Source organism: Pipistrellus hanaki (genome assembly GCF_964339955.1).
Source record: "Pipistrellus hanaki genome assembly, chromosome: 5".
NCBI lineage: Eukaryota > Metazoa > Chordata > Mammalia > Chiroptera > Vespertilionidae > Pipistrellus > Pipistrellus hanaki.
In genome coordinates, this window is record NC_140507.1 from 77,173,245 (window position 1) to 77,195,092 (window position 21,848).

At 42.2% G+C, this 21,848-nt stretch overlaps 1 long non-coding RNA gene across 2 annotated transcripts; it reads left to right on the forward strand.

The window, feature by feature from the left end:
• Nucleotides 1-295: 295 nt before the first annotated feature.
• LOC311623702 lies at nucleotides 296-16,393 on the forward strand. 2 transcript variants are annotated; one of them, XR_014795187.1, is made up of 4 exons: nucleotides 296-418; nucleotides 6,594-6,720; nucleotides 7,366-7,438; nucleotides 14,747-16,393. It is a non-coding gene; the product is annotated as an uncharacterized lncRNA (long non-coding RNA). The 2 variants fall into 2 exon arrangements; XR_014795188.1 differs by lacking the exon at nucleotides 14,747-16,393 and adding an exon at nucleotides 8,282-14,002.
• The last annotated feature ends 5,455 nt before the right edge of the window (nucleotides 16,394-21,848 follow it).

The window sequence follows — 21,848 nt, forward strand, 5'->3', positions numbered from 1 at the left end:
AAGGATCCCACCCTAAGGCATCCCTGGTCCCTGAGCCTGTGCACCTTTTTGGCAAATGCACACGTCAGACTCCAGCTGTCAACAAAGATCAAAATGGAGCGAGATTCATCAGGTGCCTTTTCAGGGTGTGTGTTTGCAAGGAAGGACCTCTGTTCCCTGGGACTCTCAGCCCTGCCTCTCAGTGCAAACGTCCTGGTCAGGAGATCTGGCTGCTTTGGGCTCAGGCCTGTGCACCTCGGGCGCTAGGGGGCGCTGTCTGCGAAGTGTCTGCAGCTGAGCTGGGCGCCAGGTGGGTGGGGCTACGCTCCGTTACTACACGGAAGTTCATTCAGCTCGAATAGCCTTCGAATTTCTTTCCTCCGTCCGCGTTCTGTCGGGGTGGTGGAGCCGCAGGGGACTCGGGCCGGGAACGGACATGGTGAGTGGCGGCCGGGCGCGGAGGCGGCAGGAGGGCGGGGAGCCGCCGGGGACCGTCTGTCCGCGGGCAGGTCCGGGCTGCGGACCCCAGGCGCCCGGGCTCCGCGGAGGCTGCAGGCCCCTCGGGCTCGCAGGGGGCCCCGCCGGGACCCGGGTCCAGGGCGTCCCCGCGGCGGGGCCTGGGGCTGCGGAGCGAGTCCGGGCGGCTCCGCGCCCACAGCCCGGGCTCCGCAGTGGGTGCGGGGCCGCGCGGAGGGTCCGTGGGGACAGGGGGCTCGGCCTCCGCGGTCCGTGCCCGGGGGGAGCTGTGGTCTGTGGCCTGTCCCTCCTTTCCCCCCAGAGGGACCGTGTTCTCCTGGGTGTGATGTGTGTGGGGCAGGCTCTCCAGTCCCCCCGTCCCCCAGGCCCTGCTCTGCAGCCAATGCCTGCATTCCCAGCCTCTCCCCGGACCCCGAACCCCATCTTCCCTCCTGAGTCACAGCATCGTTATCAGCGGTTTGTTTTGTGGTGCTTTTCAAACGGTTAAAAACCAATTCATTTGAGCAAGTGGAAAGTTAACTGGCTTGATTCCTATTCACGTATCGGACTGCTTCCCATCTGGTAAATATAATAGAATCTGAGGAGCTGTTCAAATGGAAGGCGTTTACTATTAAATGCAGAAAGGAAGTGGGAGAGGCGGAACTGCAGGTACACACAGGCAAGCACCCCTGAACCTTGAGGCAGTTTTGTTGTTTTCAGTTCTCACACACACCTGCATGGTGTAGCCTGCTACACACCTAGGCCAAACGGGGTAGCCTGTGGGTCCCAGGCAGCAAACCTGTACAACGTGCCACTGTACTGAGTACTGTGGGCACTTGTAACGCAGTGGTAGTGAGCATTTATGAGAAGGCGCAGTAAAAATGTGGCGGCAAGATACAAAATGGTCCATTCATGTGGGCACTGACCCTGAATGGGCTACAGGACTGGAGGCTGCTCTGCAGGAGTCAGTGGTCGGTGAGTGAATGTGACGGCCTAGGACGCTCCTGTGCACGACTGTAGACTGTATCACACTGCGCACTGAGGCCAGGAAATGTACAAACACAGATCCACCAAGCCCAGGAGGCAATGATGTAATCTAAAGGCTCAGTCAGCACAAGGCCTCTGAGGCTGTGCCCGCATAAACCAGCACACTGCTTCACAGCAGAGTTTTCTTTCACTCAGTAGAAAGCACACATGGATACAGAGGACAGTATAGCAAATCCATGAACCAGCTCACCATCATTAGGTTTCTGTGTAGTGACCGTAATTGTATGTGCTGGGCTTTCACAGGACTGGCCGCACAGGCAGCTTGCTTACACCAGCGTCATCATAAACATCTGAGCAATGCATCTCCCTGTGACACTGTGATGGGTATGGCGTCACTAGGTGATTGCAGTTTTTCAAATCCACTAATCTTTTTTAAGTTACAGTTGACTTACATTATATTAGTTTCATATGCACAGCATAATGATTTGGTATGTGTATGTATTGTGAAGTGACCATCACAATGAGTCTAGTTAGCGTCTGTCATCGTATAGACTTACAGAATATTTTTTTTTCTTGAAAAGAGAGCTTTTAAGATTTACTCTTAGCAACTTATAACTGGAAGTTTGTACCTTTTGGCACCTTTCATCCATTTGACCCCCACCTCACCCCGTACACCACTCCTGCAACCTCTAGCAACCATCAATCTGTGCTGTGTATCAATGGAGGTCTTTTTTTTAAAAAGGTTCCACAGATAAGTGAGAACACATGGCATTTTTTTTTTTCTGGCTTTTTTCCCCACAAAGCATCCTGCCCTCAAGGTCCAGGAATGTGTTGTTACAAATGGCAGAATTTCTTTTTCTAATGGCTGAATAATACAATAATATTCCTGTGTGTGTGTGCACCATTTCCTTTCCTTTCTATTGTTTAAAGTACTACATATATCTCTTTTCCCCCTAATGACACCCACCTGCACCCCCACTGCCCTCGGGAGAAGCCCCAGTGTCCATGTCCATTGGTTATGCTAATATGCATGCATACAAGTCCTTGGGTTGACCTCTCATCCTTCTCCCCACCCCTCCCTTCTTTCTGAGGTTGGACTGTCTGTGCAGTGTTTCTTAGCTTCTGGATCTATTTTTGTTCATCCGTTTATGTTCATTATATCTCACATATGAGTGTGATCATGTGATGTTTATCTTTCTCTGACTGGCTTATTTCACTTAGACTAATGCTCTCCAAGGTCCATCCATGCTGTTGCAAATGGTAAAAGATATATATATATATATATATATATATATATATATATATATATATATATATTAGAGGCCCAGTGCACAAAATTCAGTTATAGAAGGTAAACAGCCCAGCCTGCACCCTCTCCAATCTGGGATCCCTCTCACAATCCAGGACTGCTGGCTCCCAACTGCTCGCCTGCCTGCCTTCCTTCCTAATTGCCCTTAACCGCTTCTGCCTGCCAGCCTAATCACCCCTAACCACTCCCCTGCCAGCCTGATTGATGTCTAACTTCTCTCCTGCCAGTCTGTTTGCCCCTAATTGCTGCCTCCTGCAGGCCTGGTCCCCCTCTACCCCCAGCAGCTCTCCACTGCAGGTCTGGTCACCCCCCCAATTTTCCTCCCCTGCTGGCCTGGTGACCCCTAACTGCTTTCCCCTGCAGGCCTGGTTCTCCCCAACTGTTCTCCACTGCAGGCCTCAGTCCACCCCCCCCCCCCCCCAATATTCCCTTTCCTGCATGCCTTGTCACTCCCAACTTCCCTCATCTGCCAACCTGGTCCCTCCCAACTGCCCTCCCCTGCTGGCCATCTTGTGGTGGCCAACTTGTATCCACACGAGGACAGGATCTTTGACCACATGGGGGCAGCCATCTTGTGTGTGGGAGTGATGGTCAATCTGCATATTACTCTTTTAATAGATAGGATAGAGACCTGGTGCATGGGGGGGGGGGGCGGGGGAAGAGGACGACGACATGGCTGTTTTGCCCTGAAGGATGTCCCAGATCAGGGTGGGGGTTCCCTTGGGGCGAGGGATGGCTTGAGTGAGGGGCCTGTGGTGGTTTTCAGGCCAGCCACACCCCTCCGTTACCCAAGCAGAGGTCCTGGTATCTGGGGTTTATGTATCTTCTATAATTGAAACTTTGTAGCCTGGAGCAGAGCCAAGCATTCTGATCGCTTGTTGGTAGCAGCCATTTATATTGGGGTTTATGTATCTTCTGTAATTGAAACTTTGTAGCCTGGAACAGAGCCAAGCCTCCTGCTCACTCTGTGGCCGGCAGCCATTTCTGTTGGAATTTATGTATCTTTTTAAAAAAATATTTTATTGATTTTTTACAGAGAGGAAGAGAGAGGGATAGAGAGTTAGAAACATTGATGAGAGAGATCATCAATCAGCTGCCTTTTGCACATCCCCTACTGGGGATGTGCCCACAACCAAGGTACATGCCCTTGGCCAGAATCGAACCTGGGACCTTTCAGTCTTCAGTCCGATGCTCTATCCACTGAGCCAAACCGATTTCTGCTCCTTTGCCTTTTTTGTTTGGATCATTTATCTTCCTTTGGTTAAGTTGCATGAGTACCCTGTAAATGTTAGGGATTAAGCCCTTATCGGTGATAATATTGGCAAATATGTTCTCCCATGCAGTAGGCTTTCTTGTGGTTTCTTTTGCTGTGCAAAAGCTTTTTATTTTGATGTAGTCCCATTTGTTTATTTTCTCTTTTATTTTCCATGCCCTAGGAGTGGTATTGTTGAAGAAATTGCTTCAGCATATGACTAAGATGTTGCTGTCTGTGGATTCCTCTAGTATTTTTATAGTTTTCTATATTATGTTTAAGCCTGTTATCCATTTTGAGTTTATTTTTGTATATGGTAAAAGTTGGTGGTCTCATTTGATTTTTTTTTGCATGTATCTGTCCAAGTTTACCAACACCATTTATTGAAGAGACTGTTTTGACTCCTTTGTCATGCCTCCTTTGTCAAATATTAATTGAGCATAGTGGTTTGGGTTGATTTCTGAGTTCTCTATTCTATCCCATTGATCTACATGTCTGTTTTTGTGCCACTACAAGGCTGTTTTGTGAACAGTGGCTTTGTAATACAGCTTGAAATCTCATATTGAGATCCCACCTAATTTTTTCTTCTTTCTCAGGATTGCTGAAGCTATTTGGGGTCTTTTTTTATTCCATATGAATTTTTGGAAAGTTTGTTCTAGGTCTGTGAAGTATGCCATTGGTATTTTAATGGGGAATGCATTGAATCTATAGATTGCTTTGGGTAGTATGGACATTTTAATGATATTGATTCTACCAATCCATGAACATTGTATGTTCTTTCATCTGTTTGTCTTCCTCTGTCTCTTTTTTTCAGTATCCTGTAGTTTTCTGCGTATAGGTCTTTTACCTCCTTAGTTAAGTTTATTCTTGGGTATCTTAATATTTTTGGTGTGATGGTAAATGGGATTGCTTTTTTAGTCTCTCTTTCTGTAAGTTCACTATTGGTGTATAGAAATGCCATAGATTTCTTGGAGTTAATTTTGTATCCTGATACATTGCCAAATACATTTACTAAGTTTAATAATTTTTTGATAGAATCTTTAGGGTTTTCTATGTACAGTATTATGTCATCTGCCAATAAGGACCGCTTTACTTCTTTTCCAATTTGGATGCCTTTTATTTCTTTTTCTTATCTAATTGCAATGGCTAGCACTTCCATTACTATATTGAACAGGAGTGGTGAGAGTGGGCATCCTGTCTTGTTCCTGTTCTTACGAAAAATGGTTTTAGTTTTTGCCCATTGAGTATGATGTTGGCTGTGGGTTTGTCATATATGGCTTTTATGTTGAGGTATGATCCTCCTATTCCTACTTTGCTGAGAGTTTTATCAAGAAAGCGTGTTGGATTTTGTCAAATGTTTTTCTGCATCAATTGATATAACTATGTGATATTTTTAAATCTCTCAATTTGTGTATGTGAAATATCACTTTTATTGATTTTCGGATATTGTGGCATCCTTGCATCCCCGAGATAAATCCTACTTTGTCATGGTGTATGAACTTTCTGATGAACTGCTGGATCCAACTTGCTAGAATTTTATTGAGGATTTTGGCATCTATGTTCATGAGAGATATTGGCCTGTTAGTTCTTCTTTGGTTGAAGAAGAACTCCCCTGTGAAGCCATCCAGACCTGGGCTTTTGTTAGCTGGGAGTTTTTTAATTACTACCATGTTTCCCCGAAAATAAGACATCCTCCGAAAATAAGACTTAGCACGTGGAAAGATAAGACATCCCCTGAAAATAAGGCCTAGGACAACTTTGGGAGAAAAAATTAATATAAGACACTGTCTTATTTTCGGGGAAACAGGGTACTTCTATTTTATCAGTTGTTATTGGCCTATTCAGGTTTTCTGATTCCTTCTGGTTCAGTTTTAGGAGACTGTATTTTTTTTAGGAATTTCTCCATTTTATCAACATTGTCCAGCTTGTTGTCATATGGTTGTTCATAGTATTTTCTTTGTATTTCTATGATGTTGTTGGTTACTTCTCCAGAGTTACTAACAAAGAATATAAAAACAATTGATCATTCATACTCCTCCACAAGAATATTTTCATTCATTAAGGGATATCTGACTACTTCTAATAATCTGGAGTACTTCAGGACAATATGGCCAAGTACATTTTGTTTTAATTGAAATTTTCACACACCACCTGGCCTCTCCTGTTTGGTGATGAAAATAGAAGAGAAAGCTACCAGGCCTTAATTATATTCACAGTCACTAAAACTTTATGCACACATGACAATATGTTTCATGGACAGCTGCATCAAATGGTGGTTATAAGGGGGATGAGTTTTCTCACAAGGAATCAATGGGCTTAACATAGAAGTATTTTAATGTATTAATATAGAAGTTGTTCAAGGTGCTCTTTACCCTGATATTTGAGAGTAATGAAGACTTAAAGTGATCACAGTAAAATCATATAAAATTCCATGTGTTCTTGAGGAAGTGAGTTTGGCAATTTAATAATAGTCTTACTATAATCAAGTCATAGACTGAGTGTTGGGGACCATGTGTCTTATGTGAACTTTTTATGAATTATTAACCCACTCAGGTCCCCAGTGCTGTCTATCTCACCAATTCTCCCATATGCATATGTGCGATGTTTTAGGACTCAGTGGCCTTTGAGGATGTTAATGTGGAGTTCACCACGGAGGAGTGGGCTTTCCTGGATCTGACCCAGAAGAAATTCTACACAGATGTGATGTTGGAAACCTTCTGGAACCTGGCATCAGTAGGTAGGTATCACAAATTTTTAAAAATATATATTTTTATAGCTGAAACCGGTTTGGCTCAGTGGTAGAGTGTCGGTCTGTGGACTGAAGGGTCCCAGGTTCAATTCCGGTCAAGGGCATGTACCTGGGTTGTGGGCACATCCCCAGTAGGGGGTGTGCAAGAGGCAGCTGGTCCATGTTTCTCTCTCATCGATGTTTCTAGCTCTCTATTTCTCTCCCTTCCTCTCTGTAAAAAATCAATAAAATATATTTTGAAAAATTAAAAAATAAAAAATAAATAAAAATAAAAAAATATTTTTATTGATTTAGCGAAGAAGGAGAGCAAGAGAATGAGAGAAAAATCAATGATGAGAGAGAATCATTGGGGATCTAGCCTGCAAACCAGTTCTACTGGAAATTGACCTGTGACCTCCTGATTCATACTGGTTCATAGGTTGATGGTAAAATGCAGAACAGTTCTTGCCTGCAATTACTTGTTACTTAGGCAATTAGAAAACTAGTGTTGCTTGCTCATTAATGCTGTTTCAAGAACTGGAATGTGGAAAGGGAGTACATTGTTAATTAAACCAGGAATGATCATAGCTCATTTTGTACCTAAAATCTGACTATTTTTTATATTCTTTAATAGTTTATAATTTTTTTTTTTAGCATGTATTTTAGAAGACCAATGTGACAACCATGACAGTGAAGATCAATATGAAAATTATTGGATGAATCTTAGGTGAGTCTCATTGACATGACAAAGCATTAAGAGCATTTTTGTGTAGGTGTGTGTTTTTTTAAATAGGTTTATATATATGTTATTTATTTATTTAATATTTTAAAATTTTATTTCAAAGAGGTAGAAAGAAGGAGAAAGAGAAACATCAATGATGAGAGAGAATTATTGATGGCTGCCTCTTGCATGCCCCATATTTGAAATCATGTCCAGAACTTGGCAATGTGCCCTGACCAGAAATTGAATATGACTACCTGGTTCAGAGGTCAGTGCTCAACCACTGAGCTTCGCTGGTAGTGCAAAATATGTTTTTCTTGACTTTCATATGTGGAAGTGAGAGGGAGAGATAGAAAAATCAATAGACTGTTTCCTGCATGCCCTGTACTGGATTTAATAAGTCTGTAGTCTGGCCATGTTCCCTTTCAGAGAATTGAACTGGTTAGCCCCTAGTGTGTGGATTTATCCTGAACCACTGAGCCATATCGGCCCAGTCCACAAAAGAATCTTAAAAACAGATAATCCAATTATATCAGCCCAATTTTAAATATAGTGGTTCTTAGAATTATCTCATTAAAAATTTTTTTTTTCCAAATATGACCTAGATGTTTAATGTATAAAAAATAATTCCACTTGGAAACAATATAAGAAGTACCATTAATGAATATAAGTGTTTTCATAATACCTATGATTCAGCCTATATCAGAACTTTTACGATATCCACTTTTAAAAATGGAATGTCCTGAAACCCCACCCTTTCTTTGGAAATGGTAAAAATGTCATTGTCATAATATTAATAAATGTTAAATCATTCACAGAGTATTAATAATATGCTTCTGATTTTTACAGCAGTCATATGGTAGAGAGACTCTGTACAAGGAAGGATGGTAGTCAATGCAGAGAAAACTTCATCCAGATTCCAAATAATAATAAAAAGAAAGAAATTTCTGAAACAAAACAACCTAAATCCGGGTTGTGTAGGCAAATCTTCATGCGTTATTTATCCTTGAATAACCATCTGAGCTCTCACATTGGACCCCACCTATACCTGTGTCAGGAATATGAAGAAAACCTTTATAAATATGAGGAACCTGAGAAAGCTTTCAAGCCTCACCAACATATTAAAAGTCATGAAGGCAGTCCCAGTGGGAAAGCTTCCTTTAGAAATCATGAAAGAATGCATATTTCTGGGAAACCATATGAGTGTGAGCAATGTGGGAAATGCTTTAGTTGTCTCATTTTCCTTAAACTTCACAAAAATACTCATAGTGGAGAGAAACCATATCAAAGTAAGCAACATGGCAAAGCTTTCAGATCTCCCAAGTACTCTGGAGAAATTGAAAGCGCGCTCTCTGCAAAAAAACCCTATCAATGTCAGAAATCTGGAAAAGCTTTTAGCTCCACTTCTCTTAGAAATCAGGAAAGAACACACACTGGTGAGAAACCTTATGAACGTGGGAACGTCTTCAGTTGGCTCATTTCTCTTCGAAAACACAAAAGAAGTCAGGCCAGAAAGCGGCTTCATGAATGTAAGGAATGTGATAAAACTTTCCGTTATCCCTCTTTACTTAGAATTCATGAAAGAAGACATACTGGGGAAAAACCCTATGAATGTAAGCAGTGTGGGAAAGCTTTCTTTCATCCAACTTCCTTCCGAAGTCATGTAAAAGCTCATAATAAGGAAAAATTCTACGAATGTAAGCAATGTGGCAAAACCTTCAGTTCTCTAGGCGCTCTTGGAAAACATGAAAGAAATCATGCTGGAAAGAAGCCTTATGAATGTAAGGAATGTGGTAAAACTTTCCTTTATCACTATTCCCTTAGAATTCATGAAAAAACTCATACTGGGGAAAAACCCTATGAATGTAAGCATTGTGGTAAAGATTTTTTTCATCGAACTTCCCTCCGTCGTCATGAAAGAATTCATACTGGGGAAAAACCCTATGAATGTAAGCAATGTGGGAAAGCTTTCTTTTATACACGTTCCCTCCAAAGTCATGAAAGAACTCATAATAAGGAAAAACCCTATGAATGTAAGCAATGTGGTAAGACTTTTAGTTGTTCCAAATCTCTTAGCAATCATGAAAGAACACATATTGTGGAGAAACTGTATGAGTGTAAGCAATGTGGAAAAGCTTTCAGATATTCCATATCTCTTAGAAATCATGAAAAAATTCATACTGTGCGGAAACCTTATGAATGTAAGCAATGTGGGAAAGCTTTTAGATATTCTACATATTTTAGAAATCATGAAAGAATGCATACTAGGGAGAAATCCTATGAATGTAAGCAATGCGGGAAAGTTTTCAGACATTCCACTTTTCTTAGTAATCATGAAAGAATGCATAATGGGGAGAAATCCTATGAATATAAGCAATCTGGGGAAGCCTTTAGTTCTCCCAATTCCCTTGCAACACCTGAAAGAAATCATGATGGAAAGAAGCCTCATGAATGTAAGGAATGTGGTAAAACTTTCCTTTACCCATCTTTCCTTAGAATTCATGAAAGAATGCATACTGGGGAAAAACCCTATAAATGTAACCACTGTGGTAAAGCTTTCTCTTATCTATCTTCCCTCCAATGTCATGAAAGAACTCATAATAAGGAAAAACCCTATGATTGTAAGCAATGTGGGAAAGCTTTCAGACATCCCATTCTTCTTAGAAATCATGAAAGGATGCATACTGGGGAGAAACCCTATGAATGTAAGCAATGTGGGAAAACCTTTTGTTCTCCTAATTCTCTTGCAACACATAAAAGAAATCATGATGGAAAGAAGCCTCATGAATGCAAGGAATGTGGTAAAACTTTCCTTTATCCTTCTTTGCTTAGAAGTCATGAAAGAATGCATACTGGGGAAAAACCCTATGAATGTAAGCATTGTGGAAAAGATTTCTCTCAACGAACTTACCTCCGTCGTCATGAAAGAACTCATACTGGGATAAAATGCTATGAATATAAGCACTGTGATAAAGGTTTCTATTATCTGTTTTCTCTCTAACATCGTAAAAGAACTCATATCAGGGGAAAACTCTATGAATATAAGCAATGTGGTAAAGCTTTTCTCTTATACACATTCCCTCTCAAGTCAAGAAAGAACTCATAATAAGGGAAAACCCTGTGAATGTAAGCAATGTGAATAAAAACTTCAGTTTGCTCACACATCTACAAAGACATGAAAAAGCTCATAATGGGGTTAAACCTTATGAATGTAAGCAATGTGGGAAAACCTGTTGTACCTCACGTCTTCGAAGATATAAAAGAACACATGATGGAAAGAAGCCTCGAATAAGGAATAAATTAAACCTCTTTTTTATTCCCTTTTCTCTTGTATATCATGATATGTATACTGGGGGGAAACTTATGATGCAAGCAATGTGAGAAAACCTATAATCATCCCAGATCCTTTCAAATTCACAAAAGCTCTCACTGTGGAGGGAAACCATAGCAATGCAAGGAATATGGTAAGACCTTCAGCTTTTGAACCAGTTTTAATAGACGTGTGAAAACAAATCCTGTTGGTAAACTGTTAATGTAGAGAATAGGGGAGTGCCTTCATTATTACTCAGCTGTGCCATCATGAACGATTATCCATATTGGGGATGGACCCTAGAAATGTAAAAGGGTTAGAAAGCATTCATTTCTTCCAGTTTATTGTAAAGAATGAAAGAACTCACTGAAGAGAAGTCCTGTCATGTAAAGATGGTAGAAGAGCCTTTGGCCATCCTAGTTCTTTACAAAATCATGAAGAGACTCACACCCAAGAATAAGTGTATGAACATTAGGAATGTGGAAGAGCCTTACTTAGACATGTGAGAATGCACCTGGAGAAATAGTGAATACATATGGAGAAGGTGAAAGCCTTCAGCTGTCCCTCTTCCTTGGAAAGTTCATGAAAAAAACAGTGGAGAACTGTATTGAATGTAAAAATGTAGGAAACTTTCCTGTTGCCTCATATCCCTACAATACCATGTGAGAATATACACTGTTTAATTGACAATGAAAATAAACCTTAAAATTCTTAACAAATACTTCCAAAGTAGTTTGAAAACTGCACTGAAAAGAAATCTTGTTAGTATAACTAATTGGTACATATAGGCCTGTTGCAAATTAAGTCATACTTCCCAAAACTCAGCATTAAAGTTCTATAAACTTTTGACATATTTGTTCATTATCAGTACTCATTCTTTGTTAGTTTTTTTAATTGATTTTTTGGAGTGAGGAAGAGATAGTAGTGGAGAGAAATATCTATGTAAGAAACACATAGTTATCTTCCTGTGTGCCTGTCCAGGGATTGACTGTGTTATACCCATTACTGTGCCTTGACAGGTATTGAATGAATAGGCCCTACACACATATTAATTCTTTTTAAATTTTTTAACAGCACTTGAAATGCACTATTATTTTAGTTAATAAGTATTTGTTATACATTTGTACGCAGTCACTGTAGAGTCCCATGTGAATTATTTTCATGTTTGGTTTTTGTGTTTCTTTTAGCTGGGAATTGTGCTATAAAGTTTACACTAAAAAAATATTTTAGTTTGTTTTTCTCAGTCTTGGCCTTGACAGCCAAGAAGATCGTCAAAACTGCAAGCTAGTGCTTTACTTCCATTGATGTTGGATAGAAGCTTTACAGTTGTTCACAATTCAACATTAAAGATCCAGCATAGGTTGGCTTTTCCTGCGAGCCCATAGGTGTCAACCAGGCAACATACGTAGACTGTCATGGTTGGGGCTGTTTTCTGAAGAGTACGCTCTCTTCTCTAGATTGCATTTGCATGAGGTCTAATTTAACTGGTAATCATCTTGTCCTGTTGGTTCTACTGCTGACTGTGATTCAGATCCCACTGTGACAGCTGCAATGGTGCAGTGCCAAGGAGCCCCGCGACAGTTTGTTCTTGTGCCACCCTCTGCAGTGAGGGCTCTGAGCCAGTCCTTCCATGTGAGAATTGGCACTTTCCTCATTTCAGGCAGACTCTGGATGTGTGCTGTCACTCAGAGCTGAGCTTAATCTCTCAATGTTGTCAGTTATCTTTGATTGTATTGATTAAAGTTATGTACATTTTTCTGTAATAATTGCATCTGAACTTTTTAAGGAAGTATTAACTGTTTCCTAAGCACTCTTCTGTGAAGAACTATTCTGGTTTTTATTTTCTGAGGATTTATTTAAGTATTCCATTGGAATTACTTAATTTCAGTCAATTTGTAATTTTTTTCTTTTTAATACATTCTGAATCAAAATTATATGTGTATGAATTCGGATGTTTTCCTCAAGCTACATTTTTAATTTCTTTTATTTATCACTTTTGGCATTAGACTTCTTTGTTATGCATAATATTAAAAATTTCAATCATGCATTTTTTACAAAGTTCCCTTTAGCCAAACATCAACCAAATCACATCTGTATTTATAAAAGTGATGTAATGAAATGTATTCAAATAATATGAATAACTGCAAACTACCCTGGTCAGTATTGTTCTGTTAAGCATCCTCCTGTACACTGAAATGTCATGGTTTCCATTCGTGGTCAGAGCACTTCCCCAGGTGTTTGGTTTGGTCCCTGGTTTGGGTACTTAGGAAAGACGACCAATCAATGTTTCTCTCTCATATAGATGTTTTTTCTCTCAGAAAAAAGTCAATAAACAGTGGTGGGACATCAGTAATATTTTCAACAGTAAAAAGAAAATTTAAAATATGTACAGTCAAACCTCATTTCTCAAGTATCTCTCATCTCAGAAAGTTCTGTTCTTGACCAAGTTGTACACAGAAAATATGTGTCCACGTGGAACTCAACCTCTGTTTTGTAACTGACCATCTTTTCAAGCTGACGCCTCAGCATGCCTAAAAGCTTCTTTCAGGCAACAAAGGAGAGATCGCTTTTGTTGGGAGTGAAATCAATGATTAGGACAGGATTTCTAAATTTGGTAAAGGTGAGTGAAACAAGGATCTCAGGCCACTGAAGAGGTATAACATTTGTTCATTTGGATAACGGGGAGGCAGTTAGCCAGTGACAGCCAATTTGGAGGCAATGGAACAAGTAAAGATAGTGACCCGAAAGTCACCCCCACCTGCATGATAAAAGTGGTTCCTTTACAGGTAGTAGGGGATGGTTCAATAAATTGAAGGAAAGAAGTGTTTATTTATAGATTAAACAGTACATTAGACATGTGTAGTATATAAGAAAAGTTTTAGCAGAATTATTTTGGCATCTGGAACAGATTCAATTTACTTTTAAAGGGGGGGAAAGGATTCGGTTTTCATTTCTCGAACAGCCTTCCTGAACAAATTTTGTTTGAGAACCTAGGTTCTACTGTATCCTATCCTAATATATAAAAAGCCAGGGGCCATCATGACCAGAATGACCAAACCTGAGGTTGCATGGGGAAACCAGACCAGCAGTGGGGACAGTGTTGGACAACCAAATGACTGGACCCTGGACCCTGGCCGGGGCATGGCAGCAGAAGGGAGGTCTGGGCCCCGGACAGTAACTCTGGGTCTCCCACAATTGGGGGCATGGCTGGCCTTCAAACCTGGGGCCAAGAGCTCCCTGTACATATAAAATACATGTACATAAAAATATTCATGCAGCGAGACTGGTTTGGCTTAGTGGATAGAGCGTTGGCCTGCAGACTGAAAGGTCCCAGGTTTGATTCCGGTCAAGGGCATGTACCTTGGTTGCGGGCACATCCCCAGTAGGGGTGGTGCAGGAGGCAGCTGATCGATGATTCTCTCTCATCGATGTTTCTAACTCTATCCCTCTCTCTTCCTCTCTGTAAAAAGTCAATAAAAAAAAATTACATATATATATATATATATATATATATATATATATATATATATATATATGCAGTCTTCTGAGCTTCCCCTGCCCTCCACTTAATATTTGGCTATGGCCTTCTTCTCATGTCAACAAATTGGATGTATAGGCATAATTTTTAATGGCTACAGTGCTATCCCTGACTTGGACATTTCTGTGGTTTACTTCACTCACCCTTTATTGTGGGGCAGGCTGTTTCTGGTTTCCCCTGGCATCAACAACTACAGCAAATGTAATTGCTTATTTGACTGTTTACATAGGACACATTCGCAAACACGGAACTCCTGGCCCAAAGCTAATTCACTTGAATTTTGACCCACATTTCCAAACTGACTTTCTAGAAAGTGCTCCTCTTTGTTTAGTCCATTGGTTTTCGATCAAATTGCACTCCCACAAACGGGGTACGAGAAAACTGTTCATCGTGCCTTTGGCAGATCACGCACTCATGCTGAACTTGAGGGACCCCTTCCTGACAGAGCTGTATGCGTGCTTTTCAGGGCACTTTTGAAGGAAGCAATGGGATCCCGTGCTCCTATGGCTCTCCCATGTGGACAGAGCTGGAAAAGCAGTTTCCCAGGAGGAGGAAGCACAGTGGGTCCCTCCCAGTCTGCGGAGGGGCGCACCCAGACACCCCCCTGCACTTGGGCTGGGGCGGGGCACACAGGGCAGGACATCAAGTGGTAAAGGTCCAGCAGACACCGGCCTTCACACCGCTGGAAGAGGGGTGTCAGACACATGAAGGAAAGGCTTGGCATCTCTGTCATCGCTTTGGTTTTCAGAATTGCCTGCTCCCCATCTGCCGGCTCCCTCCCTCTGAGGGGCGCTGTCGTCATCACATGGGTGCAACTCGAATATTGTATCTCGAGGATTGCCCCAATGTATGTATCCTTTTATCCGATGATGAAAAAGTCACAAAGAACAAGAATGGAGACAGACTACTGTCCTTTAGGCTTAAAAAATACCTGGGAGTGTCCTGCGAAGAGCTGAGACTCGGTTCTTTCCATGCTCTTCAGAGATTGGATGAGGAAATGGCCCGGCTTGGCCCTGACTTTACCCACTTACGTTACTCTTGAAGGTGTCCTTGCCACAGTGTGAATAAACTGCCGCCTTTTGGAATGGGGGCTCATACAAAAGTCTGCATTCCCGACTTTTCTTGGAACAGATCTATGTTCTGCAGCTGCGGCCACCATCCCATGATCAGGTTCTATGGACCAGGCCCTGTTGCTGGCAATCGGCACTAGAGTGGATGCCCGCCCCCATGCCTTTTTATATTCAGGGATTGAGCTGAACTCACTTTGTGGGAGGCCTGGCAAGGGTGATGGGTGTCACAGATGGAGGACGGAGAGTTGGCCAGCCCACCCCGCAATTGGGTGAGAAAGCATGCTCTGTGTCCACCTCTCACCCCACGGGCACAGCCTCTCCCCTCAGCTCCAGGCAGCCCCCTGGGTTCCACAATGGCCCGCTCTGCCCTCACATGCTGCTCGTCCTAAATGACAAGGCCCACAGACAACTACACAGAAAGATAGGGCTCATGGCTGGCAAGCACAGTGTTGGCAGCAGGAAATAAAAAAAGTTCTTGCACTCCTGGTGATTATGGTTTTGTGGGAAAGGAGTGATGGTTCAATGAGAAAGCTTTGGTTTCTAACAAAATAAAGGTGTTGAAGGTAGGGAAACACAGACAGGCAAGATAATCGGGAACTGGGGTGGATTATATTCTGGAATATGGAACTGCTCAGACACAACACTGGGGAGAAGAATGGGGACCAGCCCGGCACAAATGAGCTCACAAGAGAGGAATGGGGGCCAGTGGTTGCACCTGCACCTGTGGCCCAGGAGAGGGACAAGCAGCCCGTTCTGCGGTTCTGGGTGCCAGCGCCTGAGCCTGTGGTTTGGGAGAGGGACAAGCCACCTGCCCCATTGTTCTGGGTGCCTGTGGCTGTGGCCCAGGTGAAGCCACCTGCCCACAGTCCCTTGTGGCTGCGGCCAGCATAGATGAAGCCGGCCTGGGTCCTAAATCTGATCATAAATTTCTAACTGGGCATGTCATAATGCATTTGGATAAAGGGCTTATATCTTCCTTATAAAAGGTTTATCTTTGCCTAAAGCATGCCCTGTCCCATATTCTTATGCATCTAGGTTAACACACACACACACACACACACACACACACACACACACACACACACACATATATATATATATATATATATATATATATATATATTATACACACACAGAAATAGATAGATAGATAGATAGATAGATAGATATTGATTTATTTCAGAGAGGGAGAGACAGAAATATCAATGATGAGGTAGATTGGCTGCCTCCTGCAAGTCCCTCACTGGGGATTGAGCCATTACCCTGGCATGTGCCCATGAGTGGAATCAAACTGAGGACACTTCAGTTCACAGGCTGGTGCTCTATCTACTGAGCCAGATGAGCTAGGCCCAACTGCTAGGACATGAAAACACTTTAATGCACCTTTGAGATTCCAGACCCCTCAGAATGAGCACGTGATTTTGTTGCCTGTATACCATCCCTATTCTCTATAAATGTTAACATTTGAATCAATCAGAGATATCCCTATCTTGCTTTTTCCCACCTCCTTAACCTCCTACCAGCAATGGATTTCATATAATCTTTATGTTCCCTCTGATTCAAAATGCAGAAAAAGAAACAATTGCAAAACTGCCCATCTCTGGACCATTTCTCACTCCATTGGGAACTTACTTCCAGGCATGTCTTCAATTTGCCTCAAATAAACTTTTTTTTCTTTTCTTCCAAAAATATCTTATTGTCATTTTAATAATCACCCGAGAATAAATTTATTGATTTTTTTTGTCTTATTAATCCAGTTTTTCCCATTGGTTTTTAGAGAGTAGGAGGGAGGGAAGGAGAGAGAAAAACATCAATGTGAATGAGAGAGACACATTGGTTGGTTGCCTCCTGCACAGAGATCCAACCTGCAACCCATGTATACTCCCTTGACTGAAAATCAAACCCGAGCCCCTTCGGGTTATGGGACAAAGCTCTAACCACTGAGCAATGCCAGTCTGTGATGTTAGTTTTTTTCTCTATTTTATTTTTTCCGTTTTTTTCTATTTTAAGAAAAACTATTTTAAATATAATGTCACATTCAATAAACCTTAATATCTCAAGAAAAACTATTTTAAATATGATAATGTTACATGCAATAAACACTAAGTATTCAAGAAAAATGATCTTACAAGTAATAAGATTACATGCAATAAACATTAATATTTCAAGAATAGGAGGATTTTAAGTATAATAATATTACCAAAACTGTACTAACACGGTATGATATCACAGGAGTTGTAGGAAATATTAAAAATCTGCAAATAACAGGATTACTTCTATTATATTCTAAAATATTTTTTTCCTCTGGCTCTGTTTTTGTTCATCAGTTTGCGTTGTTCGTTATATCCCACAAATGAGTGAGATCATGTGATATTTATCTTCCTCTGACTGGCTTATTTCGCTTAGCATAATGCTCTCCAGTTTCATCCATGCTGTTGCAAATGATGAGAATTCCTTCTTTTTTACTGCAGCATAGTATTCCACTGTGTAGATGTACCAGTTTTCTAATCCATTCATCTCCTGATGGACACTAAGGCTGTTTCCAACTCTTAGCTATTGTAAATTGTGCTGCTATGAACATAGGGATGCACATATCCTTTCTGATTGGTGTTTCTGATTTCTTGGGTTATACTAGTATTCCTAGAAGTGGGATTATTGGGTCAAATGGGAGTTCCATTTTTTAATTTTTTGAGGAAACTCCACACTTTTGTGAATGATCCATGTGCCCTTGAGAAGAATGTATATTCTGCTGCATTGGGCTGAAATGTTCCATGTCTACCAAATCCATCCAATCTAGTGTGTCCTTTAGAGTCTCTGTTTCCTTGTTAAGATTTTGTCTGGAGATCAGTCTGGAGGTCAGAGGGGTATTAAAGTCCCTTATTATGGCTGTGCTTTTGTCAATCTCTCTGTTAAAGACCTCTACAAGTTTCTTTTATATATTTAGGTGCAGCTATATTGGGTGCATAAATGTTTACCAGGGTTATATCCTCTTGTTAGATTGATCCCTGTAGGATTATATAGTGACCTTTGTTGTCTCTTGTAATGGCCTTCATTTTAAAGTCTATTTTGGCTGACAACGGTTTGGTTCAGTGGATAGAGCATCGGCCTGCCATCTGAAAGGTCCCAGATTCAATTCCGGTCAAGGGCATGTACCTTGGTTGTGGGCACATCCCCAGTAGGGGGTGTGCAGGAGGCAGCTGATCGATGTTTCTAGCTCCCTATCCCTTTCTATTCCTCTCTGTAAAAAAATCAATAAAATATTTTAAAAAATAAAGTCTATTTTGTCAGATATGAGTATTGCTACCCCAGCTTTTTTTCTTTTTCATTTGCATGGAAATTTTTTTCTTCCCTTCACTCTCATCCTATATGTGTCTTTTGTTTTAAGGTGGGTCTCTTGTAGACAGCACATAGTTGGGATGACCAGGCAAGCAGAGGAGGAAAGTTGGGGGTAACCAGACCTGCAAGGAAGGGCACTTGTGGGGGACCCAGGCCTGCAGGGGAGGGCAGTTAGAGGTGACTAGGCCTGCAAGGAGGGCAGTTAGGGGTGACCAGGCCTGCAGGGAGGGCAATTTGGGGCAAACAGGCTGGCAGGGTAGCAGTTAAGCATTTATCAGGCTGGCAGGGGAGAGGTTAGAGGGTGATCAGGCTGACAGGCAGAAGTGGTTAGGGGCAATCAGGAAGGCAGGCAGGTGAGCAGTTGGGAGCCAGCAGTCCTGGATTGTGAGAGGGATATCCAAATTGGAGAGAGTGCAGGTTGGGCTGAGGGACACCCATGAATTTTGTGCACCGGGCCTCTAGTATTAATATAAAAGCATGTAGTTCTTAACCAGATCTGTAACTTTTTAACTCCTTTATGGGTCAACTGAGGTTTGTAAATTTAGGAATATTGTCAAAGAACACAAACCTAGCAAGAAAACGAAGTTAGGATCTCCCTTCCAAGAAGGTGTTCTTGCTGACGGAATTTGACTGTTTTTGTCCCCCACCTTTTTTTTTTTTTTTTTAAAAGTTGATTTGAGAGAGAAAGAGAGAGAAATATCAATCTGTTGTTCCAGTTATTTATGCAATCATGGGTTCATTCCTGTGTGTGACCTGTGAATGGACCCACAAGCTTGGCATATTGGGGACAACGCTCTAAATAATTGAGTTGCCTGGCCCAGGTGAAAGTATAATCATGATGATAATGTCAACTTCCTGCATGTGCCAGGCAGTTTATATGAAAAACATACCCAATTTAGCACACCTGCCCCAGTCATGATATACAGGCATGAAAGAAAAAATGTCTTGCATTGCTGGTGTTTATGTTTTTGTGGGAAAGGAGATAATGGTTAAATAAAAGAGCTTTGCTGTCTTAGAACATGAAGTTGTTGCCAGGTGAGTGTGGCTCTGTAGTTGAGCATCAGCCCAAGAACCAGGAGGATATGGTTTGATTGATGGTCAGGGCACATGCCCAGGTTGGGGGCTCGATCCCCAGTGAGGTGTGTGCAGAAGGCAGCTGATGTATGTTCATTCTCATTGATGTTTCTGTCTTATTGTCCATCTTGAGAAACAAAAAAATATATATACTTTAAAAAGAAAAGGAAAAAAGTTGAAAGTAAGCACAAACACTGACAGATGAGACAATTGGGAATGGGGGTGGATTATATATCCTCATTATGGAGGATAGAAGCCTCAGTAAGTGGGGTGTCATCAATGATCATCTTTTCTCCATGTAATACTTCTTAAAGACTGTGGATCTGCTAGAATGTGGATTTAAACAATGGACAAACATCCCCGAAGTTCTGTCCAGAGTTGGAGGACTGTGTTCCTTTGGGTTGATGGAGTGTTATCCGTCTTGATGGTAGTATAACTGCATTCGTGAAAACTCATAACTGCTCTTGAAACAGTGTGTGCACATGCGGTATTAAAAACAATGTGAAACAACAAAAATGGTAAACTTGCTCTGCACGTGTAACACCTCCTTCCACCACCTTCGCGTCCTTCTGGTAAAGACCTGAGAGGTCTGGAGAAGAACACAGGCCACAACAGGATGTTCTTGATACTGAATTTGACTTCAGGAAACACCTTTGGGGCAGCCTCTGCCTCACTCACACAGCTGCTGAGACAGAGATAGGGCTCCTGGCCCCCACCTTTGAGGTGACGCCAAGGTTCCTGTTCAGGAAATGCTAGGATCTGAAATGGGGAGTCTGACTGGCCTGCACAAGGGAGGTCAGCCTGGGAACGTCCTAACCTCATCCTTGGGCATCAGCCTCATGTCTTCCTTTTCCAGGCCTTCCATTTCCCTTCTCAAGCCGGATCTGTGCCTGCTCTCTGGGAAACATGTTTAACTGCAACACCTGTCCCACTCTGTCAGATTCCTGCCATGGGGTCAGTTAGGTGGAAATAGCCAAATCTAATGTCAAAATAAGCACAGGTGGTCCCTGTGGTTTAATGTTCATATTTTCTTCTTTCTAAGTGATTGGGAAAACAACCAGTGTTGGCAAAATGTAGCCCCAGGTGACTGTGAGGTGAAGCGGGCACAGAACCCAGAGCCCCTGTCATGAAGAACACTCCCCTCTGCCACGAACGCCCCTTTATGCCATCACCAATGTCAAAGGGGATGCCCTGCCTTTTCCTGGCCTCTAGGAGGCCCCCAAGAGCCTATGGGTCCCTAAGGAGCCTTCTCTGAGTCTGTGTACACTCCCTGTGTTTTCACAAGTGCATGTGCTGCCTCACCTGCCTCCTCACCTCAGACCTGCCTCCACACTGTGCAGCCGCCCACCAGAGCTGGTGCCCACTCCTGTGGAATAACGCTCCGCGAGTCCATCTCCATGGCCTGTGGCAAATGACACCTCAGCACCCGGGGGTCACTCTCACCTCACTTGTCTCCCAGAATGCAGTGCAGCACCACACCTCACTAAGGGGCTCAAAATGCTAGTGATGCAGGAGGTGGTGTCCTGTCCCCTTGTTGGAGCCACCCCCCCTGAACTTGAAGAGTCAAAAAGATCCTCACCTCCTCCCGTGGTCTTGTAACAGCTCCCCCTGGTTTATGGTGTCTCCCAGGTCACCTGTCTGTGGTTCGTGGTTCCTAGGCTGCCCCCCTTTTCACGGATCACTAAGTGAGGGGGAAACAGGTAATCAAATTCATCAAATTCATGAGTTACGGTCGGAAGGACGCCATCACACTCTTTGGAACCTGGTGTGCTACTCCTGGGGATACGGTATTTTGTCTTGGTATGAAAAACAACAGAGTAATTACTTAAAAATTACAAACTGAGGAGCAGTTCTACTTCTCAGACTAGAAGTAGAATAGAAAGCAGGGACTTAAACAGATACTGTTCACTCCTGTTCTTATTAGCATTATTCACAACAGCCAAAAGGTAGAAGTAAATAACTTCTCATCAAGAGTAGAATGCATCGCCGAAACCGGTTTGGCTCAGCGGTAGAGCATTGGTCTGCGGACTGAAAGGTCCTGGGTTCGATTCTGGTCAAGGGCATGTACATTGGTTGCCGGCACATCTC